This window comes from Eumetopias jubatus, unplaced genomic scaffold (genome assembly GCF_037043125.1).
Source record: "Eumetopias jubatus isolate StellerSeaLion01/CBP00866 unplaced genomic scaffold, mEumJub1_p1.0 scaffold_7, whole genome shotgun sequence".
Taxonomy (NCBI): Eukaryota; Metazoa; Chordata; class Mammalia; order Carnivora; family Otariidae; genus Eumetopias; species Eumetopias jubatus.
Window position 1 is genome coordinate 11607399 of NW_028274813.1, and position 19663 is coordinate 11627061.

Below are 19663 nucleotides of genomic sequence, written 5' to 3' on the forward strand. Positions count from 1 at the left end.
GAAATTAATCTAAAATCCACATCAGTAATTAAATACTCAGCTCCTACTATGGTGCACAGGATCAGGCTGATTTGGCTCTAATGGCAAGCCTACAACATAGTCCCAGGGATCCCCATTTTCAGGTTGATGAAACTAATGCTCAGGGAGGTTAAGTAACTTGTCTAAGATTATCTGTCTTCATGAGGAGTCCGCATTACTCCAAAGCCTGTGCCCTTAGACTCAGTGTTTTATTTTCTCCAATTGAATATTGGGAGTGATTAGAACTCCTTTGTCTCTTCTCAAGTCGGGTTTTAGCCCAGTTTAGTGAATGGGAGAACTTTCAGCAGCAGCAGGAAGTAATAATAATACTATCTAACAGTTCTTGAGCCCTTATTAAGTGCAGACAACTGTCACACATTGGGCGTGCTTCACCTCATTCCATTCTTCACAACAACTGTAAGGAAGGTGCTGTTATTATCCTGTGATAGGTGGTCTTGTTCCCAACCATTAAGTAGCTCTTCCTGTTAAGGATTATACATCACTACCTGTTGCCAGGCGATTGCAATGCCTCCTATAGGAGTGTCCTTTCCAGCCTCACTGATGTCAAGCTTGACCATGTGACTTGCTCTGGCCCGTGGAATGGGAACAGAAGACCTTCCACCACATCTGAGCAAAAGTGTTAAGAGCCATTCTGTATTTCCATCACTTTCTTGATCTTCTTCCTCTCTCATGAGAATGGCTAGTCCAGATAGGGCTGCTCCTACCCCCTTAGTCCTGGAAGGAAAAAGAAATGCAAAGCAGCCCACATCTAGCAGGTCACAGGAGTGAAAAATGAACCTTTGCTTTTAGATACCACTGAGATTTGGGACTGTATCTTACACAGCCTTACCTAATGAAATATGATTAATACATACCCCCCCCCCCATTTTACAGGTGAAGACACTGAGATTCAGAGAGGTTTAGTTACTTTCCCATGGTCACTGTACAGTACACACTGGATAGCTAGTTTGTGCAAGCATACCCTGAATGCCCATGTTTATCACTATCTTGAAAATGTAGAGATCTTGTCCTCTGACTACATTCCTATCAAGCAGAATGTGCAGCAGAATGTGTTGTTCAGTGTTCAAGGTCAGGACCTGGGGGCAGCCAACCCAGAGTGTCTCCCTTGTAATGAAGAGTGTCCAGGTGGCAGGCCTCAATCTCCTCAGTAACGCTGGTTGTGCAAAGAGGGGAAGGGCCACTGATAATTGCTAAGTTAAGTTGCTATTATATAAAACTTGCTGCATGTAGATCCCAGCAGTGGATGCTTTATCTGGTCAGCTGCTCCTGGACTCCCCTTACATAAGTTATCCCAGTAAACCAACGTCTCAATCACTGTCTCTGGGTTTTTTCTTTGACCTCACCAGACCATCACCCACCTTAGCTTAGAGTCAGCTAGGGTGCAGCTGCATGGGCATGCAGTGTGTTAGTAGTACATCTGGGATTCAAACCAGGTTAGTGTGGCTACAGAGACAATGCTCTTAACCATTGAAGGGGCGAGGATGAAAGAAGTTGAAGCAGAGCCAAAGCTCCATGTCAAATATATTAGCAGTGGGCAGGCCCCCAAAAGAATGTTTCCAGAATTTTCACATATACTCCCTAACAGAGTCAGCATATAGAGATCTGCCACCCTGAAGTCATTGGGGCCAGGCTGGATTAGCCAGAGAAACAGCAGAGCCAAGAGAGAGAGGTTACAACCTTGTCCAGTAGGTAAGAAAATTTGCTTTTTTCTTTTCCCTTCCTCCCTGTGCTCATGCCACCAGAGGAATTAACTCCTTGAAAAAGAGAGGAGAGAAGGCATGTGAGGACCAGATGGAGACCCCAGCCTCCACTCTGTCTCTAGTGCAACCAAGTTAGTCTGCTCCAGGGGCCAGGGAGGAGAACTTTGAATAGAGCTTAAAAATAAAATTTTAGGGATGCCTGGGTGGCTCAGTCGGTTAAGCATCTGCTTCTGGGTCAGGTCATGAACCCAGGGTCCTGGGATCAAGTCCCACATCAAGCTCCCTGCTCAGTGGGGAGCCTGCTTCTTCCCTCTGCCTGCCGCTCCCGCTGCTTGTGCTGTCTCTCTCTCTTTCTCTCTCAATCTGACAAATAATAAAATCTTAAAAAAAATACAATTTTAAACAAACTGGGCTGTATTATGACTTTTGGAATGGGAGCGTGAGGAACTCAGCAAATCCTCTCCCCAAATAGCAACAATGAGACTGGACAAAATTGTGATAAAAAAAAAAAAAACATTTCAGGCGCCTGGGTGGCTCAGTTGTTGAGCGTCTGCCTTCGGCTCAGGTCATGGTCCCAGGGTCCTGGGATGGAGCCCCACATCGGGCTCCCTGCTCCGCGGGAGGCCTGCTTCTCCCTCTCCCACTCCCCCTGCTTGTGTTCCCTCTCTCACTATCTCTCTCTATCAAATAAATAAATAAAATCTTTAAAAAACAACAACAACAACATTTCGACTCCCTGGAAATCGATCCCAGGCATAACACCAATTAAGAAGCATTTATTCGGGGTGCCTGGGTGGCTCAGTCATTAAGTGTCTGTCTTCGGCTCAGGTCATGATCCTGGGGTCCTGGGATCAAGCCCCATATTGGGCTCCCTGCTCAGCGGGAGGCCTGCTTCTCTCTCCCACTCCCCCTGCTTGTGTTCTCTCTCTCGCTGTGTCTCTCTCTGTTAAATAAATAAATAAAATCTTTTTAAAAATAAAAAAAAGAAGCATTTATTCAAGCAGAGGCTGCTGGGAAGATGGCAGAGTAGGAGGACCATGGGCTCACCTCTTGCCTCGTGGCTACCTAGAGAACACCCACATCCGCATAAATAACCCAGAAAGCAACCCAAAAACTGGCAGAACAGACTCCACAGCCCAAAGTAGACAAGAGGCCACAGCGAAGGAGATCCACCCCCTCCAATCACTCTTGGCAAGATCCCATCAAAGCAGTGCCACAAGCCTGGCAGTGTGTGCACAGCCCAGACGAGGGTCAGCATCACTCCAAAGTGAGTCCTGCTCCAGGGAGAGGGAAGATAACCACACACCAGTCTGACTATGACCCCAGCAGTGGGCTGGAGGCAGGCAGCTGGTCTGACTACAGGCCCCACCCACCAACAAAAGCTTCTCAGGGGACAACACAGGGAAAGTGCCTGCAGTTTGGTGCTACTTCATCTCTGGCAAACACTTGGTCTGACTCAACACAAGTCCAAGGCAGCCCCAGACTGGTCCACTAACACCACAGGCACCAGACTCTGCCCACAACAGGCAGAGAGCCATCGCAGACAACAGGACTGAAGGCAAACACATCCTAGCCACAACGGTAGGACACCCCTATAGCAACACACATAGGAGACACCCCTGAAGCACCATTTTCTGGTGAAAAGGAGACATTGCACTGCAGGACCTCTTCTTCATAAAGCCACTACTTTCAAGTGCAGGAGACATAGCTGACTTTCCTAACACATAGAAACAGACACAAAAATAGACAAAATGAGGAGACAGAGGAATATGTCCCAAATGAAAGCACGGAACAAAATCAAGAGACCTAAACAAAATGGAGATAATTAATATGTCTGATAGAGAATTTAGAGTAATGCTCATAAAGATACTTGCTAGAATTGAGAAGAGTGCAGGACCTCTTTGAGACCCTCCACCAAGAGATAGGAGATGTAAAAAAGAACCAACTAGAGCTATTGGACTCACTAGATGGAAATAAAAATAGACCGCCTGGAATGAATAGCAAACAAGAGGAAGCAGAAGAACAAATCAGCCACCTGGAGGACAGAGTAATGGAAAGTAATCAAGCTGAGCAAATGAGAGGGGGAAAATAAGCAAAATGAGAATAGACCCAGGGAACTCAGTGACACTGTCAAGCATTAACAGTAGCATGACAGGGATCCCAGAAGGAGAAGAGTGAGAAAAGGGGGCAGAAGATTTATTTGAAGAAATAATAACTGAAAATTTCCTGAATTTGGGGAAGGAGAGAGAAATCCAGATCCAGGAGGGACAGAGAACCCCCAACACAACCAACCCAAAGAGGTCTGCACTAAGACACAAAGTAAATAAGATGGCCAAAAGTAGTGATAAAGAGAGAATTTTAAAAGCAGCAAGAGAAAGGGAAGCAGTGACATACAAAAGAAGCCCCATACAACTATCAGTGGGTTTTTCAGCAGAAACTCTGCAGGCCAGAAGAAAGCAGCATGATCAATTCCAACTGCTAAAAGGAAAAAGATTTACAGCCAAGAATACTTTATCCAGCAAGCTTTTCATTTAGAGTAGAAGGAGAGATAGAGTTTCCCAGAAAAACAAAAGTTAAAAGCAAAACCAGCCGCATCCCTGTCACATGCCATCGGCCTGTGGGTCCCAAATTCACAGTCCAGCCACCCTCCTGCCCAAGTCAGCATGCACGGCCTGCCACCTGCTCAATGTCAAGTCAACACGCCTTCACCTGATTGCCAGGGACTCAAACTGGCACTCTTCCCCTCAAATTCCAGCCCCTGTGTTCAAGTTTGTGCGCAAAAGTGGGCATAATTATAACAGCAGAATGAAGCAACCCAAACAATGACACTGTTTATACGGAATATATAATGGATAAAAGGAGTGTGCTAGGCTGAGAACATCTCCAAAAGGCCAACATCAAAGAACAATCATACAGGGCGCCTGGGTGGCTCAGTCATTAAGTGTCTGCCTTCAGCTCAGGTCAGGATCTCAGGGTCCTGGGATCGAGCCCCACGTCTTGTTGGGCCCCCTGCTCAGCAGGAGGTCTGCTTCTCCCTCTGCCTCTTCCCTCTGCTTGTGCTCTCTTTCCCTCTCTCTCAAATAAATAAGTAAAATCTTCAAAACACAATTTTAAAAAAAAGGAACAATCATACAGCATGATTCTGGTTAGTAAAAGAAACAAACCCGGGAAAAATAAAACAAGATGAAATCAGAGAGGGAGGCAAACCATAAGAGACTCTTAAGCATAGGAAACAAACTGATGGTTGCTGGAGGGGAGGGGGATGGGGGAATGGGGTAACTGGGTGACGGGCATTAAGGAGGGCATGTGATGTAATGAGCACTCGGTGTTCTATGCAACTGATGAATCACTGAACTCTACCTCTGAAACTAATAATACACTAAATGTTAATTAATTGAATTTAAATAAAAAAAGGAAACCCTCCTCCCCCCAAAAGAGAAGCATTTATTCAAGAAAAGCTACTAAGCTTTGGGTAAGAAGAGTGAGAGTATATGACATTTTAGCCCAGAGCAATTCCCAATCTCCCCCTCCAGTTTCATGGAGATTGTCCTACCAGGGCTGGGAAAGCTGGGAAACGAGCAGCTTTGCTGCCTGAGAAGGCGACTTGATTTGGAGCGGAGCCAGAAAATCTTCATGACCGAGGGGAAGCCTCTGTTTGGAATGCCAACATTGCAGCTGCCCGAGGTTGCCATATTGGTTGGGCCAACAACCGATGAGAAGGCTTCCTAGAAATTTAGCAGGGAGATCCCTGCTCAATGAGACAGTTATAATGGACTTTGATAAGCTCCCACATACTTTGGTGGTCTGGGAGGTTGTGTGCCAGGCTGTGTAAGCTCAGGAGACTCTTGAGAGTGCCCTAGTCATCTACTCACCCTGTCTCAACATGAAGCCTTACACAGATACAGAGGAGACACTAGAAAACCCAGTAGAATAAAAGGGCAGTCTTGTAAACTGCTTGACTTCTGAACGACTCATCACGCACAGGACACAAGAATAAAAGCTGATGTCACGTCAGGAATAATGGAGATGGCAGTGGAAGAGAGAAGGCAGTGGAATGACATATTGTAAGTGCTGAGGGAGAGAAAAGCTGTCAAACAAGAATTCTCTAATAGAATGATCCCTCAGAAATGAAATCAAGATAAAGACATTCCCAGAGAAACAAACACTGAGAGAATGTGTGGTTAGTAGATCTGCCTTACGAGAAATAAATAATATATAATAATACATATAGTATATAATAAATGTTAAAGGAAATCCTGCAACCCGCAGGGAATGATACCAGATGGTAACACGAATCTAAGTGAAGAATTGAACAGAGCTGAATGTTAAATACCAGGACAAGTCTGTTCTAATAACTGAAAGTGGCTGAAAGTTATAGAATCAGACAGATCATCTCAAGGAAACTATCATTCAAAGGAAAAAAATGGGATCTCCTACAAATCAAAAGTAGAGTTGAAGAGAATTAATGGAAGGAAGGGAATTATTTCCTGTTGGTGCCCCCAGTGAGTTGGGACTTCCTAATAAACTGGTTACACTAACATATCAGAGTGTTTGCCTCCCCCAGCAGTAAAAATGTAAGATCCACGTGGGGGGTGACTCCCCTTCTGTGTCTCCCACTTGACTGGCATCCCACAGCTGCTATATTCTTTCTTCCACCCTATGCTGCTCCTTCATAGCATTTACACAAGTGTGATTACATGAAGGAAGGCAGGGACTCTCTTTCTTGTCTGTGGCTCTATTAGCAGAGCTTAGGAAAGTACAAGGCATGGGCAGATGCTCTGACATATTGAGTAATGAATGAATGATAATGTACAATGAATTGAGACAGCATGGTAAAAACGCAGAAATTGGATGATCTGGATTCTTATTTGGCTGTCAATTAGTTTCAAGTGCCTTAATCTCTCTGACCCTCAATTTTTTTTAAAAGATTTTATTTATTTATTCATGAGAGACAGAGAGAGACAGAGAGAGAGAGAGAGGCAGAGGGAGAAGCAGGCTCCCAAAGGGCAGGGAGCCTGATGCGGCCCTCGATTCCAGGACTCGATCCCAGGACTCTGGGATCATGGCCTGAGCCGAAGGCAGACGCTTAACCATCTGAGCCACCCAGGTGCCCTCTCTGACCCTCAATTTTATCAGAAAAAAAAAGAATATAATGAACTAGAATATATTTAGGCTGAAAGTAAGAAAACCTTGGTTCTGATCATAGGTCTAGTTCCTAGCTGTGTGAACATGGGCAAACCGCCCCACTTCCTAGGCCTCATTTATGAAATGAATAGTTGAACCGGGATTAGTGGTCATAAATTTGCAATCTCAATTAATTACTTCTGTTTTATTTGCTTTGTTTTGGCCACAGCCAAATGTTTAATTTTAAAAACCCACAAACATACACTCATATTGTGTTGGCAAGACTGTGGAGAAATAGGGGCACTTGGGTGGCTCAGTTGGTTAAGTGTCTGCCTTCGGCTCAGGTCATGATCCCGTAATCCCAGGATCGAGTCCCAGGATGGAGTCCTGCATCAGGCTCCCTGCTTAGTGGGGAGTCTGCTTCTCCCTCTGACCCTCCCCCCTTCTTGTGCTCGCTCTCTCTCTCATTCTCTCTATCTCAAATAAATAAACAAAATCTTAAAAAAAAAGTGTGGAGAAATAGACATTCTTATGTATTATTAGTAGAAATGTAAATTGATACAACCTCTATGGGGGGCAATGTAGAAAGTATATAGAAATTTAAAATGTACAAGCCCCTTGCTAAGTTTGATATCCACATGGGAAAAAAACGAATCTTACCCCCTTGCTGTAGACTGAATGTTTGGGTACCCCCAAAATTCATTTATTGAAATTCTAATCCCTAATGTGATGGTATTTCGGGTTGGGGCCTTTAAGAGGTGATTATGGCCTCGAGAGAAAGCCCTCATAAATGGGACTATTGACCTTATAAAACAGTCCCCAGAGAGATCCCCTGCCCCTTCCACCATTAAGGTTATAGTGAGAAGACAGCTGTCTATGAACTAGCAGCAGGTTCTCACCAGACACTGAATCTGCTAGTGCTTTGATCTTAGACTTTCCAGGCTTCAGTACCATCGGTAATAAATTTCTGTTATTTACTTATTTATTTATTTTTAAAGATTTTATTTATTTATTTGAGAGAGAGACAGAGCAAGTGGGGGACGGGCGCCAGGGAGAAGCAGACTCCCCACTGAGCAGGGAGCTCTGATGCTGGGCTCGATCCCAGGACCCTGAGATCATGACCTGAACCGAAGGCAGATGCTTAACTGACTGAGCCACCCAGGCGCCCCAATTTCTGTTATTTATAAACCATCCAATCTTTGGTATTTTTGTTCTATCAGCCCAAATGGACTAAGACGCTCCTACTTACACCGTACATAAAATCAGTTCCAAAAGGATTACAGATCAAAGTGTGAAATGGAAAATAATAAAGCTTCTACAGGAAAACAGGAGAACATCTCTATGACCTTGAAGTAGACAAAAAAACCTTTTACAAGACACACACAAAATATTAACGATGAAAGAAAAGATTGATAATTTGGGATTTGTTAAAATTAAGGATTGCTTTCCATAAAGGAAAAAAAAATTGAGTGAAAAGTTAGCCAAAGATTGTGAGAAGATAGTTACAATACATATATTTGAAAAGGATTTGTATCCATAGTAGGTAAAGCTCTTTTACAAATCAATAAAGAAGGGCAATCAACCTAACAAAAATGGACTGATGAATAAGCACTTCACAAGGGAAAAAATAATTGGCCAAAAGCACATGAGAAAGCTATTAGTCATCAGAGAAATGCAAATTAAAATCACAATGAAATACCTTTATACATCCGCCAGAATGGTTAAAGTGTAAAAGGATGGTAAATACCAAGTACTGGGGCGCCTGGATGGCTCAGTAGGTTGAATATCTGCCCTAGGCTCAGGTCATGATCCCAGGGTCCTGGGATCGAGCCCCACATCCTCCACATTGGGGGGGATGTCTCTGCTCAGCGGGGAGTCTGCTTCTCTCTCCACCTCTGCCCCCCCCAGCTCGTGCTCACTCCCTCTCACTCTGCCTCAAATAAATAAATAAAATCTTTTTAAAAAAATAAAAAAGAAAATACCAAGTACTGATGAATTCTTGGAGCTGCTGAAATTCACAGGCATTTCTGACAAGAGTGTAAGTGGTAGAACCACTCTGGAAAATCGGGATCTATTAAAACTAAATATAGGCCTGTCACCAGCTAGCCCCCAAGACCTGACCTTAATGCCCACCTGCTTGTATTCACTTCCCTTTGTCTTATATTTTTCCTTAAGCTCTTCTTTCCAGCTTACCTCTAAACTCAGGCAGTGAAACCTGAAACACCCCTCAGGTGATAGTGACTATTTGACAAGACCTCCGGCTGGCCCAGACCACCCAGAGCTTTTGAGCTAAACCACTGACTGACTCACTCACACCTATGCAGGTGGACCATCGAGTGACCCCTGGAATGACCTACAATTACCTTTACTTCCTATTTATAATACTAAAATCTCCACCCAAGGAGGAGCCTCAGACCCATTTACATAACATACAATGTGTATATAGGTGTGTTTTCTTAAGGCGCATGCACGACCTTATGCTCGTCTCTACATACGATGACAAGGATTTCCTATCTAAATGTTCATCCTTTTTTTTTAAGATTTTATTTATTTATTTGAGAGAGAGAGAATGAGAGATAGCACGAGAGGGAAGAGGGTCATAGGGAGAAGCAGACTCCCCACCGAGCAGGGAGCCCGATGCGGGACTCGATCGTGGGACTCCAGGATCATGACCTGAGCCGAAGGCAGTCGCTTAACCAACTGAGCCAAATGTTCATCCTAATCCTAAACAAGAGGTACCCATTCACCTTCTCTCGGGGAGTCACGGCTTTGGAAGCTATTCCCTGTGATGTCCTTATTTGCTGCAAGTGAAGTTTACTTTGTGTGACCACTCCACCTGGTGTATCTGGGACTCACCAAAGAAAGAACTCACGTTGGTCCAGTTACAGGTCTGGTCTATAACCGGGCAAAAAGCCAGTACAATAAAAACCAAGAGACTGTAACTACATGCAACATGGATGGATCAGACTGAGTTAAAGCCATAGTGTTGAGTTAAAAGAAGCCAGTTCAAAAGACTACATATTTACAATTCCATTTACATGAAGGTGAAGGACACATAGAGCTAAACTATGATTATAGAAGTTAAATAATTGTAGTTACCTTGGAGGAGGGGGGCAGATATTGACTAGAAGTGGTCACAGTGGAGGCTTCTAGGGTGCTCATAATGTTCTCCATCTTGAGTTTGGTGTTGATAGGAGGTGTGGCTACATATGTAAAATTGCATTAAGTATATACTTAACATTTGTTAATTTTTTTTACATCTATGTTATATCTTAATTAAAACAATTAAAAAATACACACTCTCTTTAAGAAGGCAATTCCACTTTTAGGAAATTATACTAAAGCTAAGCTTACACATAGGGAAAATGACATATACAAAGTTATTAACTACAGGGTTGCTTATATAATAGCAAATACTGGAAATGAGTTAAATGTTCCTTGATTTAAGCATCTTGGTACATTCAACCAATGGAATGTTATGCAGCTGTTTAAAAAAACCACAGAAGCTCTTATGTAGAGATAGGAAATGAGCTCCGACATCTGAACAGTCGATGTTAAGCTAAAAAAAAAAAAAGGGAAAAAAATGGTGTTCATATATGCTATCATTTGTGTAAAATATCATTTATGGGTAGAGTCTATCTCTTGAGGGGCGTTTTCTTAGCCTCCTGGGAGGAAACTTGATTGGGTATCAGGGCTGAGAGGGGGGTTGATTCTTCAATGAACCCTTTTCTGTATGTACCCTTTGCACTCTGTACCATGAGAATCTATTATTTTTTGAAAATAAATAACATTAATTTTCTTAAACATTGAATACCCTAGGAGGCTAAATGTATTCCCCATGTCCTTGTGGTCCTGCCTCTTGGAATCAAATTATATTCCTCATTTCCATCACCTGCCCAGCTGGTGTAGGCATCCCTTAGGAATTATGTGACCCTCATTTGAAGATTCCACGTTCCTTCAGCTCTTGGGTTCTGTGGTTATACTTCCTGGTTGAACAGATCTGAAGAATGAAATTTGTGCATTTTTTATCTTCCAGCAGTAGGAGGCACTGACTACTTATAATATACATATGTATGTTTGTACGTATGTATATTCTATCTGGATCGACAGGCCAAAGGGGTGTTGCTGTATCCTTTTGTTTATGGATTACAGCATGCAATCTTTCCATGAACTGACCCTGAATGATGCACAGGAACTTCATACTCCCATACTAGTTTGGAAGTTCCTCTGGATGGGGCAGACCAATTCTGTGTTTTCCATGTCATCTAGAATGCTATGCTGCTCCGAGCCCCTGATGAAACCTCCTAGGCCCCCATCCATGCCACTCCTTAGCCCATCTTTGTCCTTGCTGAGAGGTCCCTAGCCCCCATATGACCCCGTATTGGCAGTGAGGCTGGGTAGAAAAGAGGCTATGTGTCCTGGAAACAGCCCATGCCTGGGCATCGACAAATAGCATTTTGTGCCTTGCTTTGGCGTCATGGACAGCTCCCTTGATCTCTCAGGGCCTCCTCAATTTCTTCATCTATAAAATGGGTCATTAGTGGTTTTTAACATTATGTGAGTGATCATTATGCAGAGAATTCTTTCTTTAAAGGAAATCTTATGTCTATGCCCCATATATAAAATGTGTCACAGTGGAGCAGTCCTGATTGAGGATTGTGGATGAATAGCGTAGGCGTGGGGAAGAGGGTAAGCAGAGCCCCACCCAATCATTCCCCACACCCCATCAAGAGATAGTTCAGAGGAATCCCAAAGGAGTTAAATGTGTTTGCCCTCAGTCCCTTCCAGCTCTGAGATGCTGGGATTCGGTGGACTCAGGTGAAACTTTCTCCCTCCCTCAGTGAAATAGAAGAATCTAAATTAAAGGCCTTTCCAAGAATAAAGGTTATTACCAGAGATAAATGTTATTGGAGTGACCTATGTGTATGGCAGGGCAAACATCTAATTACCTAATGTCTGCTTTTTTTTTACTGCCTTATGAGGCGCATTCCTTCCCTTGAAGCCCCAGACCCCTGCCCTTTTCTTCTTCCTTCAGGATGGACATACAGACCTCATTTTGCCTGACCATCTCTGGAATTCCCATGTCGGTGTGGATTCCCCATACATATGAAATTAAATTTTTCTCCTGTCCATTTCTCATGTCAAGTGGATTCTTAGCTTAGCTAGAAGGACCCTGTAGGAGACAGGAATTCTTGCTCCCCAACAGAACTGAATCGTGTGCCCCCATGAGTTCATATATTGAAACCCTGACCTCCAATGTGACCGAATTTGGAGATAGAGCCTATAGGAAGGTTGTTAAGTGAAGTCATGAGAGTGGGGCCCTGTTAAATAGGGTTAGTCCCCTGTTAGGAGAAGATACCAGAGAACTCTCCCCTCCCCACCAAGTAGGAACACAGTGAGAAGCCTGCCATCCCTGTTTCTCATCCAAGGTTCACCTGCTGAATTTAGCATCCATCGATGTTTCATGCCTGAATTAATGACTGTCAAATGATGATTTTATGATTCCATCACTCCTCTCACATTCATTAGGTAACATTCTGCTGCAGGAAGTGCTTTTCTTTCTCCTCACTCATCCGTTCATTTGTGGATATCAATATAGACTCATGGATTCCTGTGTCATTCAATGGAGCACCATCTGTCACTCCCACTAACTGTGGTGGTGTTCAAATTGTCCTAGTATCCGGCTTCTTTGTCCCATTGGCATGTCACTCTCATGAGAACACTTCCTTGATTTCTGATACCACAGCATGTTTCAGATTTATTGTATACTTCCCGTGCCTCACTCCTAGAATCAGTAACTTCTCCAAGGGTCCCTTGTTCACTTGGCTAGAAAAAAAAAATGGCATTTAGAAACCAAGATCTGAGTGCTGGGTTTGTTCATTGTTACTTGCTGTCTCATTCTATAGCTATCTTTTATTTTGAGGAACAGGAGGTCAGCAATACCTCCAATGCCAATCCAACCTCACAGGTTCATTCTAGATTTTTCCCTTATAAGATTTGGAACTCCCGGGCACCTGGGTGGCTCTGTCGGTTAAGCGTCTGCCTTTGGCTCGGGTCATGATCCCTGCCTTTGGCTCGGGTCATGATCCCAGGGTCCTGGGATAGAGTCCCACATCAGGCTCCTTGCTCAGCGGGAAGCCTGCTTCTCCCTCTGCCTGCCGCTCCCCCCTGCGTGTGCGCTCTCTCTCTGTCAAATAAATAAATAAAATCTTAAAAAAAAAAAATCCAGACACAAGGGGCACCTGGATGGCTCAGTCAGTTTGGTGTCTAACTCTTGATTTCAGCTCAGGTTGTGATCTTGGGGTCGTGGGATCAAGCGCCGAGTTGGGCTCCATGCTCAGCCCTCTCTCTCTGCTGCTCCCCCTGCTCTTAGTCTCTCTCTCTCTCTCTAATAAATAAATAAAATAAAAAAAAATCCAGACACAAAAGAACACATACTGCATGATTCCTTACAGCTGACCCTTGATCAACACAGGTTTGAATGGTGCAGGTCCACTTACACACAGATTTTTTTTTATATAAATACAATACAATACTATAAATGTATTTTCCCTCCTTTGTGATTTTCTTAATATTTTCTTTTTTCTAGCTTACTTTATAAGAATATAAAATATAATACATATAACATACAAAATATTTAATCGACTCTTTATGTTACCAGTAAGGCTGCCAGTCAACAGAAGGCTATTGGTAGTTAAGTTTTGGGGGTGTTAAAACTTATACACAGTTTCAACAGCATGGGGGTCAGCCCCCCAGCCCCTGCATTGTTCAAGCGTCAACTGTATGTGAAATGTACAGAGTAGGCAAACATAATGACAGGAAGTAGATTAGTGTTTGCAGGGGGTGGAGGTGGAGGAGATTGTGGAATGACTGCCAATGGGTATGCGATTTCTTTCTAGGGTAATGGAATTCTATCTAATTCTGGAATTAAATAGTGGGTGTTGGTTGCACAACTTTGTGAATATGGTAAAAACCACAGAATTGCATATGTTTCAAAGAGTGAATTTATTGTATATGAATTTATATCAATAAAGCTGTTACTTGGGGGCGCCTGGGTGGCTCAGTTGGTTAAGCGACTGCCTTCGGCTCAGGTCATGATCCTGGAGTCCCGGGATCGAGTCCCACATCGGGCTCCCTGCTTGGCGAGGAGTCTGCTTCTCCCTCTGACCCTCTTCCCTCTTGTGCTCTCTATCTCTCATTCTCTCTCTCTAATAAATACATAAAAATCTTAAAAAAAAAATAAAATAAAATAAAAAAAGCTGTTACTTGGGATGTCTGGGTGGCTCAGTTGGTTAAGCATTCACCTTTGGCTCAGGTCATGACCCCAGGGTCCTGGGATTGAGTCCCGCATCAGGCTCCTTGCTGAGTGGGGAGCCTGTTTCTCCCTCTGCTTGCCACTCTCCCTGCTTGTGCTCTCTCTCATAAATAAATAAATAAATAAATAAAATCAATCTTTAAAAAAAAATAAAGGTGTTACTTAAAAAAGAGAGAGGTAACCAGGCATGAGGTGCTTCCTAAAGAAACGTTCTCCTCAAAAATTAGAATCTGAATCTTATTAAGCCTTCAGGGAGGAACATGTTAACACCATAGAGATAAAATCAGCAAAATCCAAAATGAGAGACTCTATAGGACAAATTGCTTTCCTCAACAAACACAGTTGAAAATAAAAATCAGAAACTATGACAAAAACAAGAAGGAGAGACAGAAACAGAGAGACCTATAGATTCATATGTATCTAGGTATGGATCTTAACTTGGATATTGTTTCAAACAAACAAAAAGAAAAAGAAATAATGGGAAATTTGAACAATGGCTGGATTTGGGTGATATTAAGGAATTATGTATTTAGGGTGATAATAGTGCTAAGATTGCTTTTATTTTTTTTCTTTAGAAAGAGAGAAAGAAAGAAAGTGTGAGTGGGGGAGGGGGCAAAAGGAGAGGAAATGAGAGCGAGAACCTTAAGCAGGCTCCACACTCAGTGCAGAGCCCAATGTGGCGCTTGATTCCACAGCCCTGAGATCATGACCTGAGCCGAAATAAGAGTCGGATGCTTAACCGCCTGAGCCACCTTGGCGCTCCAAGATTATGTTTTCAAGAGTTCTTTTGTGTTGGTGAGATAGTTCTGTATCTTGAAATCTTGATTTTGGTGGTGGTTACATGAATCTATACATGTGATAAAGTTACTCCTTCCCTGAATAATATAAGGGAAAGTAAGGGGCCCCAGGAGTTTATTCACATAAAGTCTCCCTAAGAGAATGAGCTTTGAATGTATTCGTGTACTCTGCATAAGTTTTCATTGAGTCAGGGCCTGTCCACTCATCTATGAATACATAAAGGTGTCTGGGGTCTTCTTCTTAAATACAGTGCTTTGTTAGCCATTTACCGCTTCCTGTTTTGATTTTTTTAGCTGCTCAGTCAGCAGTTTCTCATTTAACCAAGTGCTTTACTGGAGAGAAAGAAGGAAAAAGAGGAACTCCGGCCTCCTGTTAACTAGTTTTATTTTTTGAATTCATGTTAATTATTGTCTCTGTGTTCTGCTGAACATCACAAGCCAGCCTTACTATTTATGCAATTCAGCCCTGGTTTGGGGAAGTCATGGGTTCTTGGATACCTGCCAAAGATAACAGTGGCTTTTGCCAATGTCTTTTCATGCTCACTGGGGGCTGAAGATAGACGATGTAAAAAGAGATAATACTGATAGCATTTCTTTGATTAATGACCCCTAAAATTAAAAAAGAAGCTTTAGTTGAGAGAGGAAGTATAAGAAAATGAAACAAGGTGATACTGGGAACTTGATTCGGCAAGTGATTTTGAGGGCATGACCTGAGATCAGCCCATTTAGTCCGAAGTCTTAGACTCTTTCACCTGTTGCAACATCTAGAGAGGCATCTGGGCTGAAAAAACAGAAGAGCCATGTTCTTACTTGGTGGCCAACTTGCCGCGTACTCTTAGGTGTCATGTTTCCTTCAGTATCTCAGTTTCTTTAATTGCAAAACCAGGGTCCTGGACCATATCAACTCCAAATTTATTCCAGTTCCAAAACTTTATACCCAAGTTCATAAAAGGGTCTTCATCAATTCTGGAAAGATCACCAGAAGTTTGAACCAGAGGTCTCTTCTGGTCAGCTCCCATTCATTTATTTATTTGGTATTCAGCCAACATTTGCTAGGTGCTTAAGAATGTTTTGAGGGCCGGGGCGCCTGGGTGGCTCAGTCGTTGAGTGTCTGCCTTTGGCTCAGGTCATGATCCCAGGGTACTGGGATCGAGTCCCGCATCGGGCTCCCTGCTCTGCGGGAAGCCTGCTTCTCCCTCTCCCACTCTACCTGCTTGTGTTCCCTCTCTCGCTGTCTCTCTGTCAAATAAATAAATAAAATCTTTAAAAAAAAAAAAAGAATGTTTTGAGGGACTGGATTAAAACACATAACACATTGCTGTCCGTGGATTAAGCAGTGATTTCTGAGCCAGATGTGCTGGAGGGGACCAGAACTGCCAAGAGCTTTTTGGAGCTCCAACGTCTTCCACAGCTAAGAGCTTGGGCAAAGCATTCTTCTCAAAGATAATTCTCTAAGGAGGGGATTTTCTTGAAGCCTTTATTTAGCTTGAGCTCTAGGGGAAACTTGGTCTTAGGAACTTGGAAATTTTAGGGTGCTTTGGCGGCTCAGTCGCTCTGCCTTTGGCTCAGGGCATGATCTCAGGGTCCTGGGATCGAGCCCCAAGTCAGGCTTCCTGCTCAGCTTCTTCCTCTGCCTCTCCCCCTGCTTGTGCTCTCTCTTTCTCTCTCTCTCTCTCAAATAAATAAAATCTTTTAAAAAATTTTTAAAAAAGAACTTAGAAATTTTAATTGGGTTGCCGGAAGGAAGAAAACATCTTTTGAAAGGTTTAAGTAGATTTTTCATTTCACCTCTAGGACAGGTTATTATTATTCCTTGGTTTGGGGAAGACCACATGAGTAATGATAAGAGTAAATTATTCTGTGTAGTACTTCCCATATGCCAGATGTTATACTAAGTCCCACTCAACTAATTCATTTAATCCTCATAACAGAATGCAAGGGTGGTATTTTTATTAACTTGATTTTATAGACGGGGCAGCTGAGGAAAGCACAACCTGGAAGAACTTACTCAGGATGGCATACAATAAATAGTAGAGCTGGATTTGAACCATTACACCTGGCAAATTGTGCTCTTAAGCCCATCCACCAATGTGTCCCTAAAGGAGTCTGTAACATAAAAGTGAAGCTAGGATTACCTTACTGATCCAGTGTGCTGGTTTCCTATGGCTGCTGTACCATTAACGTGACCGTTTAAAATAACAAAAACTTATTCTCTGATAGTTCTGAAGGTCAGGAGTCCAAAATGGGTCTCACTGGTTTAAAATCAAGGTGTTGGCAGGATTACATTCCTTCTGGAGGCCCTAGGAGGCAACTCCTTGCCTTTTCCAGAGGCTGCCTTCACTCCCTGACTCATGGCCTCCCCCCATCTTCAATAGCCAGCAGTAGCCAGACGAGTCTTTCTCATGCTGCATGAGACACTTTTGTCTTTTATCTCCCCTTTTCCTTTATAATGACCCTGTGATTACATTGGGGCCACTTTAATAATCCAAAATAATTTCCTCATTTTAAGATCCTTAATCATGCCTGCAAAGTGTCTTGCTACATAAGGACATACCCAGACCTGGGAGTGTGGGTGGGAATGGGGAGTGACTACAAATGAACATAAGGGATCTTTTGGGGGTGATGGAAATGTTCTAAAATTAGATTGTGGGGATGGTTGCACAACTCTATACATTTGCTATAAATTATGGAATTGTGCTCTTGAATGAATTGAAGGGCGCCTGGGTGGCTCAGTTGGTTAAGTGCCTCACTCTTGATCTCAGTTCAGGTCTTGATCTCAGGGTTCTGAGTTCAAGCCTGGTGATGGGCTCCACGCCCATCGTGGAGTCTACTTAAAAAAAAAAATGAATGGTTTGATATGCAGATTATATCTCAATAAAGCTGTTTTTTTTTTTTTAATGAGGAAGATAGAACCAGTACACAGTACTTATGCTGAAGTCTCTTTTCTTAACGAGGACTGTCTTTCATCCTGAGATGATTTTTTCCCCTACTTTTTTAAGTTAATATATCTTTCCTTTCCAAAAATGATGTGATGAAAATGGCAATAATAAGTTTTTTCATTACCCTTCCTTGTAAAGTAAAAAGTAAACACCCTGTGTCAATTCTTTTTTTTTTAAGATTTATTTATTTTAGAGAGAGAAAGTGCGTGAGCAAGGGGAGGGGCAGCAGGAGAGAGAGAGAAGCCCCAAGCCGACTCCCTGCTGAGCATGGAGCCCAACACAGGGCTTGATCCCAGGACCCTGAGATCACATGATCTGAGCGGAAATTGAGTCTGCCGCTTAACCCACTGAACCACCCAGGCACCCCTAACACCCTGTGTCAATTCTTGAATGTTTGTAAAAACATTCTGATCTGTGAAATCCAAGAGTTTGGGAAGCCCTGGACCAGCTGATCTGTTAAAGTAGTAGGAAGAGGTCTGAGGGATCATTGAATTCAACTCTCTCATTTTCAAGATGAGAAAGTATTGAAGGGCTGTGGCGGTGGAACCCCCTCTGCAAGGTTGCCCAGCCAGCTTCTGGGTCCTTCGTTTGTTTCCACTCTTACTGCATCCCCCACCAGGTGCCTTTTGATTCTGGAAGTCTAAGAACTCTTTGTCAATCTGCCCATCAGCACACAGTAAGGTATGACATTCTGGGCAGGTCAACATGTTGAGAGGCTTTGCCAAGGACACAGTTTAAAGGAAATGCTTGACTCCACTGAGTGGATTCATCTGAGTAAGTCACCTGACCCAGACCAGTCCACAGCATCACATGACAGTCAAAGGTCCTGAAGTGCATCTGCCAAATGACTAAGAAGTGCTTACTGGCCCAAAGGAGATGTTGACTGTTTGTGCTGTTAACTAAGGGCACTTCCCCAAGACACACAGCAGAGTGCGACATGTGACTTGTAACCCCTGGGGATGGACCCCAACATGACATTTTCAGTTTCACTCTTGCTTCTGAAAATATACTGCAAAGGCACCTATGAAAATCTCCGGACTCCCAAGGGTCAAGGCACTTGGGGAATGTAAAGATGAATCAGGTATTTCTGTCTTTATCTTTTTATTTACACCCAGTCTTGCTCCTGAAAGGACTGGAGGCAGTTTTGAAGGATGCATAAAATACAGGGAGCATTAATGAGATGGAGAGTGATACTGAAGTTATGTAAATATGGAAGTCCTATTCTGACCTGAAACCCAATTTTTTATTAAAAATGTCTATGGAAAATATTCAGCTAAAATGTGTATACCAGGGTGGCTGGGTGGCTCAGTTGGTTAACCTCTGTCTTCGGCTCAGGTCATGATCCCTGGATCAAGCCCTGTGACTGGCTCCTTGCTCGGGGCAGGGAGTCTGCCCCTCCCTCTGCCTCTGCCCTTCCCCCACCCTGGATCATGCTCTCTCTTGCTCTCTCAAATAAATAAAATCTTTAAAAAAAATAAAATTTGTACGCCTCTTAGCTCTATAGCACAAACTTTAAAAAGTAAGAATTTTATTATAATTTATATACCACAAAAATCACTCTTTTAAAGTGTAAACTGGCTTTTAGTATTTCACAGTTGTGCCTTCATCACCAATACTTAATTTTAGAACCATCTCCCAAAAGAAAACTACATGTTAATTGTCACTCCCCATTTTCTCTCAGCCCCTGGCAACCACTATTTTCTGACTCTACGGATTTGCCTAGTGGACATTTCTTATAAATGGAATGAG